Here is a 14,350-nt window from a genome sequence, read left to right as displayed (position 1 = left end):
ATTGCTGTGTGATTAGCCAAGACATCAATATTCAACAATGGATGGATCCATGTAGCTGCTAATGAACATTTGCATAGTTTCCACTATTTGGCTGTTGTGAACAATCTTGTTAACATGCTTTTGTACTTGGGTTCAGATGTACATGAGCACACATTTCCATGAAGTCTATCTCAAGAACTGGATTTCTGGGTCATAACATCTATATTTTTGCCTTCAGTCAATACAGAGGGTTTTTTTTTTTTTCAAAATTACTGTTATCCATTAATATTTAACAGGGAATACATTGGCCCTGTGTTGAATTTAAAAGAAATCAAAGGGTATGTATTTGTTTCCCTTCTTCCCTAATCCCAGCTACCCAGTTCCATCTGTATTCCCCCCCCCACACACACACACAATCTCTTATGGCTCGGGCCTGGTTAGTACTTGGATAGGGGGAGACACAATCTCTTACATTTTTAAAAGGCCTGGGGAAGTGCTAACTTCTGATAAGCAAAGACTTCAACCTCCCAGTCCCCGAACTGTGAAATCAATAGAGGGTATCAAGCTGCAGGATGGAGTGTAAGTTTTAAACATTGAACAAAATTCACCTAAGTGCTACAGTATGGAAAGGGCAAAGTAAGAGATCTGTTCTCTACAACCTATAATACTTATTTCTAGAACAAAAACAAAAACAAAAAACCCACATTGCTTAAATAGAAAAGAAACTCCATAAAAATGCCATTTGTGATATCTTAATTATTTAGTCCTTTGAAACACTTGAGAAATTTCAGGAATTAACAGAAGCAAACACTAAGCAAGGTGCTAGGTTAACAGTTATAGTATAAAAAATTTAAACCCAGTTTTTTAGGAACTTACCTGGCTTATAAATCTGAGCACACCTATATTGGACCTTAAATCCTATGAAACGATATAGCTCAGTTCCAGGTAAATGTTTAATGGAGAAAATTATCTGCAGATTCCTCTGGGCCCAAGCCAAGTTAGTGCTCAGAGCCACTACAAGTATTATTCTTTCTGCTCCACCCTTTCTGACTACCAATGGTATGCAAAGCATCCCCTCCTTGCTCAATCTGATAGGAAAAGCCTTATGTTGATCCATATTTGAAGATCTTAAGAACTTGAATCCCTTTCCTCTTGTTTAAATGTTTTATTACGGGAAATTTTAAACATATTCAAAATAAGTAGAATGATGACATGAGTCTCAGGTGCCCACTTACAGCTTCAATAATGGTCCATTTAGGCCCAATCCTGTGTTATCAATATCTTCCTCCTCAGCTCCCCACCCCCGGGATTATTTGGAAGCCAATGTAAATCATGATTTAGTCTGTGACCGCTTCACTGTATGTCTTATAGAACACACAAAATGATGCATCCTTAATTCCATCAAATACACGGTCAGTATGGACTGACTTTGATAAAACCCTTTTTAAAAATAATTCTTGTTTTTGTTCGTTTGAATGAAGCTCCAAATGAAATCCAAGATCCATATATTGCAATAGGGCAAATCCTTCTGAAAATATTTAGTGTAGAGATTTTTTTTTTGGTACCGGGGATCAAACTCAGGACCTTGTGCTTGTGAGACAGGCAGTGGCCCCACTGGGCTACATCCCTGGCCCTAGTATAGAGATTTTTACACAACCAAGAGAAAAGAACACAACAGGGAGAAGGAATAGTCTTACCACATATTAGAAGGTATTATAAAGCTTCTAGAATTAAAGCAGTTTAATACTGGCTCAAGAACAGACCAGACAGAAGAGTGGAATAAAAATTCATGAATGGGGCTGGGGATTTAGCTCAGTGGTTCCGGCACCTGCCTCAAAAGCGTAAGGTCTCAAGTTTGATCCCCGGTACCAAAAGAAAAAAAAAAAAATCCATGAATGTCCCAATTGCATGGGTGAACTTAGTAAAGTGTAAAGAAGACATCTCAAGTCTATTAGCCAGAAATGGGGACACTCCCCATGTTTCAAAACCAGAAGTGATAAGGGATTGATATATCTGCTTATATAAAACAACAGCAAGATACTTTTTACATGGCATTAAAGTGTAAGAAGACAAAAGACGATTAAGGGAAAATGTTTTCACTCATATCATAGAAGGTTTTACTACCTTTGGGGAAACAGGTGAGAAATTAGAACAATGCTCACAGGAAATGAACAGCAATTAGCTCTTAATTCTGTTAGAAGCTTCCCAACCCCATTCATATGGAGAGAAACCCAAAGCAAAATCACACCGAGATGCTTTCTGTTTGGAACACTGAGTAAAAATCCAATACTCTGAGAACCTCCAATGCAGGTAGGGCTGTGAGCAATCGGACTTTTCATGGAGTTATGACGGGAGGGGAATCAGGCAGTGTCTAGAAAAATCATATATGTGTTTACCCTTAGACTCTGTAATTTCCCTTCTATATAGATCTATCCTGAAGGTACACTGGCCAAAAGATGAAAAATATATGCATTGCATGTAATAGTAAAAATGTTAAAATGATCCAAATGCTCATCAGTAGGGGACTGGTTGAATAAAAGAGCTGTCATGCAGCACAGCTGTGCAAATGAACGTGGAGGGTTTCTCTGCACTAATAAGGAGGGCTCTCTAGAATGGACTGTTACTGCAAGAGCAAGTGGAGAAAAGGGTTTACTAGATGCCACTGCTTACTTAAGAAAACAAGGGGACACTCTAAAAGCATAAATTTTATGGTAAGAAAATTATATCTCAATCAAGCTCTCATAAGGTATCTATAAGCATTTAAAATGGAAGAACAAGTCATATTTTTTTTTCTGGTACCAGGGATTGAACTCAGGTTGTTGTGCTTGTGAGGCAGGCACAGCACTACTGAGCTAAATCCCTGGCCCACAAATCATTTTTAAAATGCTTACTACTAGAAGGAGGGAGAAAATGAGCTGAGGGATACAAATATTAAAGGTGGATTTTTTTCCAAATATCAAGTTTTTGAACACGCGCACGTGTGTGTGTGTGTGTGTGTGTGTGTTTGCTGAGCATCAAACCCAGGGCCTCACCGTAACAGACAAGTGCTCAAGTGCTCTCCCACTGAGCCACACTGCCAGCTCTGAGCCAAGCTCTACAGGGTTTATTTTGAAGCTAGAAAATGTTTTACAAAATTGTAAGATTTTTTTTTAATTGCTTAAAAACTGGATGGAAGGGGAACCTCATAGAGTAAATAACACTCCGAGGACTCAGATTATCATTTAGCATCTCCTCACTAAAAATTTCACCAGAAATCTTTGGAGAAATGGTCCATTGCCAGTCTAGGACAGAAAATGTACTATATTTCTCATAGCAGGAAGCCTGTTTCATTGGCCAAAGAAAGGACAAGTTAGACATTTTTATTAAAGATGAAAACTACAACGGATTAAACCAGATCACATATGTTTGAGTCCCGAGTCCACAGTAATCCCAGTACTTCCACAGCAGTAACAGCTCATCCGGTGTCTCTGGATGATGTTAAGGATCTGAATCTATTCATTTTTAAACCGGCATATCAAGGGAGAGAATAAAGAACATGTCCCTCATTTTCTATGTGGTCTTGACCTCAGGGAAACCAGAATTGATAAGGAAAGTTTTGTTTTATAGCATCCCAGGGAATAGATGGAGAAGGAATTAAAGATTCAGATTATCACCCTTTGGCAATCCCCCCAAAATTAATAGACCTAGACAATGACCTCAGTGTCAAGAAACTATACACAGAGAAAGACAGGCAATAAGCAATGAAAGTGAAATAGGAAGCAATCTCTTGTGTGCCCACACAAGCACCTACCTAGTCAAGCTCTGGATCTGAAAATACAAGAGACAGGAGACATTGCGAGAAGATACCCTAAGAATTCCATCAGTAAAACTCAGCTTTTAGGAAACTAAAAGAGAAATAACTCCATTTCCAAAAAGAGTTGGGAAGAACTTATAGATGAAAAGATACTCAAGACCAATCCACTGTATAGACCTAATGGGGCTGCTAATTCAAACAAGAAAATTTTAAAAATTAAGAGGTGATCAGAGAAATATGAACATGGCTTGGATATTTGAAGCATACTGAAGAATTATTGTTCAGTTTTTAGAAGAGATAATACTGTGGTCCTATTTATTTAGAACCTTTGTCATTTAGGAATATTGCTGAAATATTTACAATGATAAGGTATCTGGGATTCGCTTCAAAATAATCTGGGTGGGAGCAAGGTGGATATAAGAGATGATGAAACAAACTTAGTCCCTGAGCTGAAAGCTGCGGAAGGTGGGAATGGGTCCATGGGTCTCAGTACACTATTAGAGTATTGCTTAAGACTGTTCTAGTCTCTCAGGACTCCAGCAAGGTGGACAGTGGTAAGAGCTCTGTGGAAGTGGAGTTTGGAGGGAATGTCAGGATGGTCCCAGCACTTCTTCTTGGAGTGGAAACAGGAGGTTCTCTGGGTCCCCAGGACCACGCCTAGGGCTTAGCACAGTGGGAACCATATGCAGATACATGCATGTTGAATCAAGGGCTGACCAGGCAGTGTGAGGTGTTGGGGGTGTGGAGAATGGGAAGGCAGGAAGGGAGAGCATCTTCCCAGAGGAGATAACAGATCTCTAAGTAACTGGATAGCAATCTCAACTCTGCTGCTGAGAAGACTCATTTAGATACCGAAGCAGATTATAGGTCCGGCAGATAGGTCAAACCTGCCTAGGGGCCAGGGATTTAGCTCAGTGGTTTCGTCACCTGCTGCTCAAGCTCAAGGACCTGAGTTTGATCCCCGGAACCAAAAAAAACAACAACAAAACCTGCCTGAAGAATAAAGATGAACCCAAAAGCTCCGAGTTTTGCTTTTACCTGCTAGAAACTGCACTTTCTTTCTCTCTCTGCTCCCCACCCTCCTCCCTCTAACTCTTCTCCTCCCCGTTTCTCCTTCCCTTTCCCATCCTCTCTTCTCCGCTTCCCTCTTCCTCTTCTCTCCCTCTTTCATCTCTCTCTCTGCTTTCTTCCCTCCCTCCTCCCCTCCCATCCCCCCTTTTCCCTTTATTTGTCCACCCCCCAACACACACACACACACACACACACACTCACACCCCTGCTTCAGAGGCGCCCCCAGGAATGTCCCTCCTGGACCTCAGGCCTGTGTGCAGGAAGGGTTCTGTTTGAACTCTGGCACCTATGTAGCCTCTCTCTGCAACTCTGCCTTTTTCTCGCTGTGATTTTGTTTCTCCTTTGAAGACTTTACTGACGACTCAAAATGGAGAGACACAAACGTGACTCTTCTGCCCACAAGTCCGCACAGGATTTAACGAAGGTCCCGTCTCAGCTCTAGCATCTGCGAATTCTTCTCAGGAGACTGTAGCTCTATCTCCAATGAGCCCAGTGCACACAGGCTCCTTTCCTTTCTATCCTTTTTCTTTCCTCACTTTCCCTTAGGAGGAAACTAGAATGTGCACATTACAAATCTCCAGGAAAGCAGACAGCAGAGTTGCTCTGAAGTGCTTCAAAGAATGTAAGTGCCAGACCATGGCTCTGGGTGCCCCAGACCCTGTCCTTCTGTGGCCTCCCTTGTCTCCCATGTGGCCATATGACCAGCAGGGAGCAAGTCAGGCTGGAAGGGGCACAAAATAAGTGGGAAATGGTGCCCAGTGCTCCTCTGTCTTCACACTCTCCCCCAGCTCCTTAGAGGCGCTCATCCTGGTGCAACCAGTAGAGAAGACAGCTAACCAGCTCCACATGACTTAGAACCTAATATGGACCCAGCCAATCATGGTGCAAAGTTTCAGCAAAATGAAAAAAGAAGCCTGTAAACATACCCAGCCTCCTTCAAGCTCCCCAGGTCCCCCCCCGCAGTGCTACTGTTCCCCCACCTGCTTCCAGAACTATGAGGCACAGCTAACCTGCAGACTGCTGAGCCCTCACTGCAACAAACACCACCAAACTGTGGCTTAGGGACAAGGCATGGGAGGTCATGTGACATCCCCAGATCACACAGCTAGAAAGTGGCTGTGCCGGGACATGACCCCTCTGCGTGTTCCACAATTGGTACTCCTAATCTTCTGCTCCTCCTATGACTGGTTTAGGGCTTTCACTATGCTGTCCAAACCCCATTCCCCACTTCCCAGTCTTGCTGTGAGTGGTCTTCTTCTTCCCCAGCAGGGCTCTTCCCAGGCTGGCTCCCATTGTCCACATCCAGGGCACAGAGCTCTTAGAGCACCCAATCTCGTCTTACCCACCCAGCCCTTCCTCCCCTCACAGTGTTCCTGCACCTTGCCTGGCCTTCCAGACCTCTAGCTCTCCAAATCCCCACTGTAGTTCTCTGCTTATTATAGCACTTGACGCAATCCTGTTACATGTCTGATCAAGCCCGGGTGTGTGTCCGTGATGTTTAAAGTGCACTGACCTGAGGGGCTGGGCTGGCTCTGCTGACTCAGTTCCCAGGGAGCTGAGTGATGCAGGCTCTGTAGGTGTAGGAAGGGTCCGATTCCAGAAGGACCCAGGCAAAGTTTCTTTGTTTTTTTTCTTTTTTTGGTTTTGGTTTTGAACCAGGGATTGAACTCAGGACCTTGCGCTTGTGAGGCAGGTGTGGCGCCACTGAGCTACATCCCGGGCCCAAACTTTCTCTGTCTTTGAAGATAATGTCTTATGCTTACTACTCACATACACACTGCATTCCCCTCTGTGCCGTTAACCTGAAATTGAAGCTGGGGATGGGGCCGGTGGTAGAGCACTTGCCTGGCGTGTACAAGGCCTCAACTCTATCCCTAGCACTGCAAAACAAAAACAAAACTCTCTGAAATTAATCCATGTGACATAATGAAAAGGACTGAATGTACCCCCCATTTGGCAGGTGATTTCTCAAGGCCCTGGCACAGCCCCCGCCAAGCACATGCTGGGTTTCATTGCAAAGCTCACACACTTCCCCTTCACCGTGGCGTCCTCTCACGGAGCACTGGTGTTTCAGTCCAAGGGGCATGATCTCCACGCTTCCTTAAGATCCCTTGAGCTGGGTGAGCTGACCTCTGGCAGTCTCCATCGATGGCTGTGTCCTTCTCCACGAGCCTTTATCTAGAGCCACCTGGTGCCATGGCTCAGTGCTGTAGCGGAAGGACAAATGCTCTCGCCTCACAGTTGTGATGGGAAGACTGGCAGGAACTATGCCAGTGTGGGGAGCAAGGCACTGGCATCAGAAGGGAAGCCCTTTGGAGTGGGAGGTGCCTGGGAAGGGCTGGTATCCAGGGTGGCATCTTCCCAGGGACCATTGGGAGAGGACAGCTATCAGGCCCTGGCAGAGACCAGAGGCCAGTGCTTCTTATGCCAGGACCCCACAAATGCTGTATGCTACCAAATGCTTGAGGTGGGAGAAAGGCTTCCTAAAACTGGATAGAATGTCATTCCTGCCACTGTCACTGATAGGGCCACTTTGTTAGAGATTCTTTTTTGTAGTTATTGGCTAAGTGGGAACTCAGGGATTATAAGTAGCCAATCTTAGGAATAATACAGTCCTAAGGTCACCAGAGTGGCTGAGCTTGGGTCAGAATATGTTTGAAATCAAATTATAGAATATGGCATTTAAAAGATGGAATGGGCATCCCTGCTTGTTTTCTGACTGTTCTCTTGCTGAAGAAACATCCTGGGCATTACAGAGCGAAGCTCACCATTTTAGCTGACAAGATGCAGTCAAGAGTCCCATGCAGGTGCTGGGGATTTAGCTCAGTGGTTTCACCGCCTGCTGCACAAGCGCAAGGACTCGAGTTCGATCCCCGGAACCAAAAAAAAAATAGAGTCCCATACGGGGATATCCAGAAAGGACTTTTCCAACTGCACTTTGTGTTTAAGAGGTCCCACTTTAACAAAAGCTCAAGAGCCACACGAAGGTTTTTTTAAGAGCAAAAGAGATGCAGTATATTTTCCAGGTATCTCTGATTACTCATTTTCCTCATTAGGATATGATCTTACTGTGATTAAAAAAAAAGGTTTGGCAACCTTTCTTATGGATCACAAATGAGAAACTGTGTCATGGTGACATTAGCACAGTATACAAACAGCAAGTTTTATTTGGTATTGTCCTTCCCAAAGGTGTTACATTACATGGACATATATCTTCTTGGGGGACATTAATCATTTTTTGGGGGGGTACCGGGGATTGAACTCAGGTCCTTGTGCTTGTGCAGCAGGTGGCGAAACCACTGAGCTAAATCCCCGGCCCCCACATTAATCATTTTTAAAATGTGAGAATAATGCACGTACATATTCTGAAATATTGTTGACAGCCATCCCCAAATTGCCCTGCTTTGGAGGAGGGACTGAGTCCTGTATCTCTGTAGCCCCCTGCCCGGGTTGCCTGCCCTAAAATATCTGTGCATCAAATTTACTGAACCAAACTATAACTACAGGATGCTTGTGTCTTCAGCACTGGTAAGCAGAGCTGGGGAAGAAGATGATGGAAACTGGGAGGATGGTGCCCAGGCTGAGGTCCATTGCCTCCAGTGTCACCACCACCCTGCAGCTGCCTTCCCCTCAGCACCCACAGCCGTGTGAGGCTCTCCTGAAGAATGCTGTCCCTTAGGGGAAAATATCCCTCTCACACCTCCCCAGCCCAATAAGCAGGACCTAAGAGGTATTTCTTGGCACAGGGGCGGGGCAGGGGGGACTGTTTTCAACCCTCCTATTAGTGTATTTCCTTTAAGTTCATTCTAAAGGAATTTGTAGAATAGAGAACTGATGGTAAAATCTCCCGCCCCCCCGCCCCCGGCAAAGGCTCCCTAGAAAGCCCTGGCACTCTGCCCTCCTGCCACCCCCTCACTGGAGTGAGTGGGGGAGGGCGCTGAATTCGCATCTGTGATGTTAGGCCCCCACCCAGCTCTCCGAGGAACCATTCTCAGGGCGGGCCAGGCCCACTCGGGCCACCCCTCCCCACAGATCCTGGCTAACCACATCGCCCAAAGCACCTGGGTCTCCTTGCTGTAAACACTTTTATTTTCCCTGGGGTTTATGGCGCCTTGGGAAGGATGGCAACTTGTTTAAATCCCTCTAAACAAAGGGCTCTGGTGATTACAGACCTGCTGCTGGTTTTATGGTGGTCTTTCTTTGTCTAATTTTCTCCCACTCTCTTCCTGCCTCCCCATCCCCTCCCCACCCCCCAATTTCCCCCACCCCCTCCAGCCAGGTACCCAGGCCTTTTAAGAGAAACTGTTGGGGGGGGCGCTTCCGCCTCAAACATCTGGTTCCCCTCAGCTATAGGTTGGCTGTTCTGACAGGACATAGAGGAAGAAGATGGTAGGAATCTGAATGACCCTCAGGTCAGGTTTCACCGTGTCCCACCACCTTGAGCAAAGGAGGCTGGGAATGTCCTCAGGGGGTTCACCTGCTCAGTGTCTCTGCTATTCTCCTCAGAGGGGCCAGCCCTGCCACACTGGTTTTAAAGCAGGACACCTCAGTCCTATTCTGTGCCTTCAGTCATCCTAGCAAGCCCACATTACGCCCAGCTATTGCCCACAGGACAGCCATTCCAGACTCCTCACCTGCCATCTTGCTTCTGCCCACTGGCGGACCCTGCCTGATGGAGGGAAACCCCAATTCTGCTGCAGACCCCAAGGCTGCTCCCTAGTCTCCAAGCTGGCATCCTGCTGCTTTCCTTTGCCAGTACTACTTCTCACTCTTGACTTTCTCTAGAAGTGCGGGAAGGGTCAGAGGCCCTGAGGCACCCTGAGGGGCTTGAGAACAGAATTCTCCAGGGTTTGTTGGGGCTAGCTCACCACTCAGTAGTGTAGACTGTGTCTGCTCTGGATAACATCGCCAGCTCTGTGAGACACTGGCCGTGGCCATGAAGTCTCCTTGGGGACTCTACTCACAGCTCCCTGTAGACCCGGGAAGGGAGAAAGAATGACCAGAAAAAGGGAGTTTCCCCCTGGGGATGATTCTGTGGCAGAGGTGTTTGCACAGCGACTATAGTGAAAGCCTTTGAAAGAAAGGACCAGGCAGAGGTTTGGGAGTGTGGAGAGTGTCAGACCCTGTGTTTTCCAGGCAGGTTAATGTGGAGAGAAAGAAGATTGTCTCACTCATGTCCTGGTCACACAATTGTATACAAATGTCCTTAGCTCACCATAGAACCAGCTCCAGGGAGCAGAGCAAGGAAGGAAGAGACAGTGAGCAGGAGTCACAGGAGCTACTTCAGTGCTGGTTCCCTACTGGCAGTGTCTGGTCATCTCTCCATGTCACCACCCCACACGGAACAAGTAGGAAAACAGATCAGTGCAGATCAGAACCTGACACACAGTGGCCATGTCTAAAAATAAATCAGAACATGATTTTCTCCTCAGTTTCCAGTCTGTGAGGCCAAAGGCATGACACAGTCGCCAGAGGGAACACCATGACTCCTTGTATCCAGCCATGCGTGACAGAAACATGGGTGCAGGAAACCCTTCTTCCCACCTCCCTGAATGCTGGGCCTGGAGTTAGAAGCCGGCCTGACCTCCACCCAGCCCAGCCACGCAGCTGAGCCACCAGCCACTGGGAATTCCAGAGACACCGCTCCAGCCTGGGGAAACCATCACGGGCACAGTGCCTCTGTCCTCACACCTGTCTCCCTGCAACTCATCCTAACAATCTAGTGTTTCTGTAATGTTTTTAAATTTCAGTTTACAAGTGCCCTTTTGTCTCATGTAATGCTAGTAAATGCTAAGGAGTATTTTTGTCTTATTTTTTCAGAAGAATGCGGAACTTTAAAAAGTGAAATGACTTACTTTCAAACTGAACTACAGATTCAATATAATCCAAATAAAATGCCAAAAATTTATGTTTTACAAATTGACAATGCTCTACATGGAAATACAAAGGCCCTGGGACAGTAGGATATTACTCAAGAACAAAACTGGAGTTTCTATGCCACCAGATACTAAGGTTTATTATAAACATGCAATAATTAGGATGATGAGGTCTTTACGAAAAAACAGAAAAAGTAAATGGAATAAATAAGCAGTTCAGAAATAAACTCCACATAATAGATTGATTTTAGAAAACTGCTTCTGGCATAAGGGAAACGGAAAAGGAGGGTTTCTATAGTCAGCACTAAAGCTATTTGTTTTCCATATTAAAAAAGAAGAAATCTGCCAGGGATTTAGCTCAGTGGTTTCACCGCCTGCTTCACAAGCACAAGGACCCAAGTTCAATCCCCAGTACCAAAAAAAGAAAAGAAGAAATCTCAGAGAAATCTTCTTATACCACACAACAAAAGTCAGTTGTAAATTGATTCATGGTGTAAATATGAAAAAAAAACCCAGTAAAGTTTCTAGGAGACTATAGGAAAATACCTTCCTATGAAGCATAGAAAACTTTTCTTAAATAGGAGGCCAAAATGACTAACCATAATGAAAATAGATACATTGAATTATGTTAACATTAAGAACTTCTGCTTGCCGAGTGTGGAGTGTGTGTCTGTAATCCCAGCTACCGGTAAGCCTGAGGTGGGAGGATTGCCAGTTTGAGGCCAGCCTGAGAAACTTATTGAGACACTGTCTCAAAATAAAAAATAAAAAGAGCTGGGAGTATAACTCAGTAGCAGAGTGCTTGCCTAGCATCTGCAAGGCCATGCGTTCCAGCACCACACACACACAAATATAATGACTTCTATTTGTCAAGAACAGAATGGAAGAGCAAGGGTAGGCAGGGTACAGAGTTCAAGGCAGTATTTGTAGTACAACAGATAGAGACTTGTATCCGCTACATATAAAGAACTCCCACAGATCAGTCAGAAAAAGGCCACGCACGTTGCTGCTAGTGTTGGATGGTGTTGCAATGAACACAGGTGTTTTGGGGATCCTGCCAAGGGGAAGTTAATAGGGATATGTTTCATCTGGGTATCTGTGTGTCTTGCCTTTACTTCTGTTCACAGCTAAGTTATCGCCACCTGTTCTTGTACAAGAGGGACTTCCGGAAATGTGTTTGCTGCCTACTGCAGTATATAATATTTCCAGCAGTACAGCACAAGACAGGACAGTATTCTAGTCACTAGGGATGGAAAATTTTCAGTTGGGAAGTTGGTTCCCAACAAGACCGAGGCAAAATAATTATCTCAAGAGAATTGTGCAGCCATGTTTGTAGCAGCACTGTTTGCAAGAGCCAAGAATTAGAAGCAGCCCAACTATCCATAAATGAGTGACAACATAAATCTCAGACAAGGGACTGTTCGTCTTAAGAAGGAAGAAAAGTCTGGCACATACTACAACGCAAATAAACACGGAAGACATTATAGTTAGTGGAATAAGTTACAAAATGACAAATGCTATCTGGTTCGGCTTATATGAGGTTCTTAGACTGGTCAGATTCACAGAGACAAACAATGGGGAGTTATTGTTTTAATTGAAACAGTTTCAATTTGAGATGATGAAAAATTTTCTAGAATGGATGGCAGTGTTGGTTATGCACCAATGTTAATGTATTTAATACCACAGAATTGTGCATTTAAAAATGGTTCAAATGGTAAATTTTATGTTATGTATAGTCTATCATAATTTTTAATGTAGAAAAAAGATAGCTATATTAGATAGTTAATAAATTTATATATGCTATTTTATTGGATTTTGAGATATTTATTTTTGCTAATGTTTAAAATTTTATAACTTTTGTGATTTCTTTTCTCATCTAAATATTCATTTCTATGGCTTATGAGTTTCAATGTCACTTATTTATATAAAACTTAATTTCCTTATCTGAAAATGAGGTAAATAATATATAACTTATAGAGTTAGTGCACTGTGACACACATCTGTAATCCTATCTATTCAGCAGGCTGATGCAGGAGGATTTCAAGTTTGTTGCCAGCCTCAGCAACTCAGTGAGACCCTGTCTCTAAATTATAAAGGGCTGGAGGTATTGCTCAGTGGTAGAGTCCTTGCCTAGCCTGTGCAGACCCCTAGGTTCAATCCCTAGTCAAGGAAGGAAGGAAGGAAGGAAGGAAGGAAGGAAGGAAGGAAAGAAAGAAAGAAAGAAAGAAAGAAAGAAAGAAAGAAAGAAAGAAAGAAAGAAAGAAAGAAAGAGTGAGTTACGGATACTGCTCAGTGTGACATCCCTTGGTTCAGTCACCAGTACCACCAAAAGAAAAAGAGAGCAACTGTCCTACAGCAGTCTGTGCTCTGCCCTGATTTCTAGGCACTGTCCTTGGTGACCCTCTCCTGCACTCTAGGGCTCTTCATCTACCAGACCCTGGATGCCACTGACAGGAAACAGGCCAGAAGAACAAACTCCTGCTGCTCTTTGGGGGAGCTTTTTGACCATTAGTAAGACTCTTGGTGCTGAAGGCCATGGGAGCCTCCATCACCATGTACTTAGGAACGAACCCCATCTGGCTGCTTTTCCTCTCTTTCATTGGGATGTTCACGTTCTATTGCATTCATTGGCAAACTTACATTTCAGGCATGTTATGATTTTGAAAAGTGGACAAAACTGAGACCCAGGTGGCCTTAGTGATCATCTTCACCTTGTCTGTATTCAGACAAGCAACAGTGTGGGACTATACAGACACCAATGTTGTGTCACCTGGACTCCCCCAGGACATAGGACTGATTATTATACTGGCAATAATGATCTAAAACAAGTTAGCCATGAATGTATTTGAGAAGCATCTTGTCTTATACCCTAATGTTTGTGTGTGCCTTTGCTAAAGTTGCACAAAAACTAGTGACAGCTCACATGAACAAAAGTGAGCTGTATCTTCAAGACACCCTCTTCATTGGACCAGGTCTTTTGTTTTTAGACCAGTACTTTAACAATTTTGTAGATGAATATGTTGTTCTGTGGGTAGCAATAGTCATTCATTTGTCATGATGATGTACTTCAGGGCTTGGTGTCTGCAAATCTCAAGGCACCTTCATCTATGTATCTTTAAGATTTCCTGTCACCAAGCACCTGAACAGGTCACAAGCATATTAGCTAATAGCCCAAGGAAGAGAGGAGAAGCAGTTAGAGGAGCCTATGAATGAAAGATGCCCCCTCTGTGGGAGGCTAGAGTGCTATCAGATAATAAGGTTTAAGATCTTTCTCCAAAGAGTTACCAGAGTAACATGGATTAAAGAGACTTGTGAACACTTGTCATCTCTTGCTGCTGCTGTTTTGTGAAAGAAGGGATAGTAAACATTTGTTTAATTCTTAGTTAACTGTTACATATATGTCAGCAAGTAAAATCTTTCTGTGCTTATATTAAAAAAGAAATAATTCAATAAATTAATATATATGATAAATATAAGATGTAAAATACTGCATATACAACAAAAAAATGACAGATTTGAAATTTTAAAGAGATGCATGACTTATTGCCAAGTGCTCTTTTGTGTCAAAATAAAGGGAAAAGAGCTATAAAATAAAAGCAAATGCAAAAAATAAAGGTTCTATCAAGCTGAT

The 14,350-nt window shown here is 43.8% G+C and overlaps 1 pseudogene; it reads left to right on the top strand.

Annotated features, from left to right (window-relative positions):
- Nucleotides 1–8,411: 8,411 nt before the first annotated feature.
- LOC110343936 (cholinephosphotransferase 1-like) lies at nt 8,412–14,022 on the top strand (annotated as a pseudogene).
- Nucleotides 14,023–14,350: the final 328 nt, after the last annotated feature.

This window comes from Heterocephalus glaber, unplaced genomic scaffold (genome assembly GCF_053883595.1).
Source record: "Heterocephalus glaber isolate CG9 unplaced genomic scaffold, H.glaber_assembly_v1.0 deba00001719, whole genome shotgun sequence".
Lineage (NCBI taxonomy): Eukaryota > Metazoa > Chordata > Mammalia > Rodentia > Bathyergidae > Heterocephalus > Heterocephalus glaber.
This window is presented reverse-complemented; position numbering and strand designations above follow the sequence as displayed.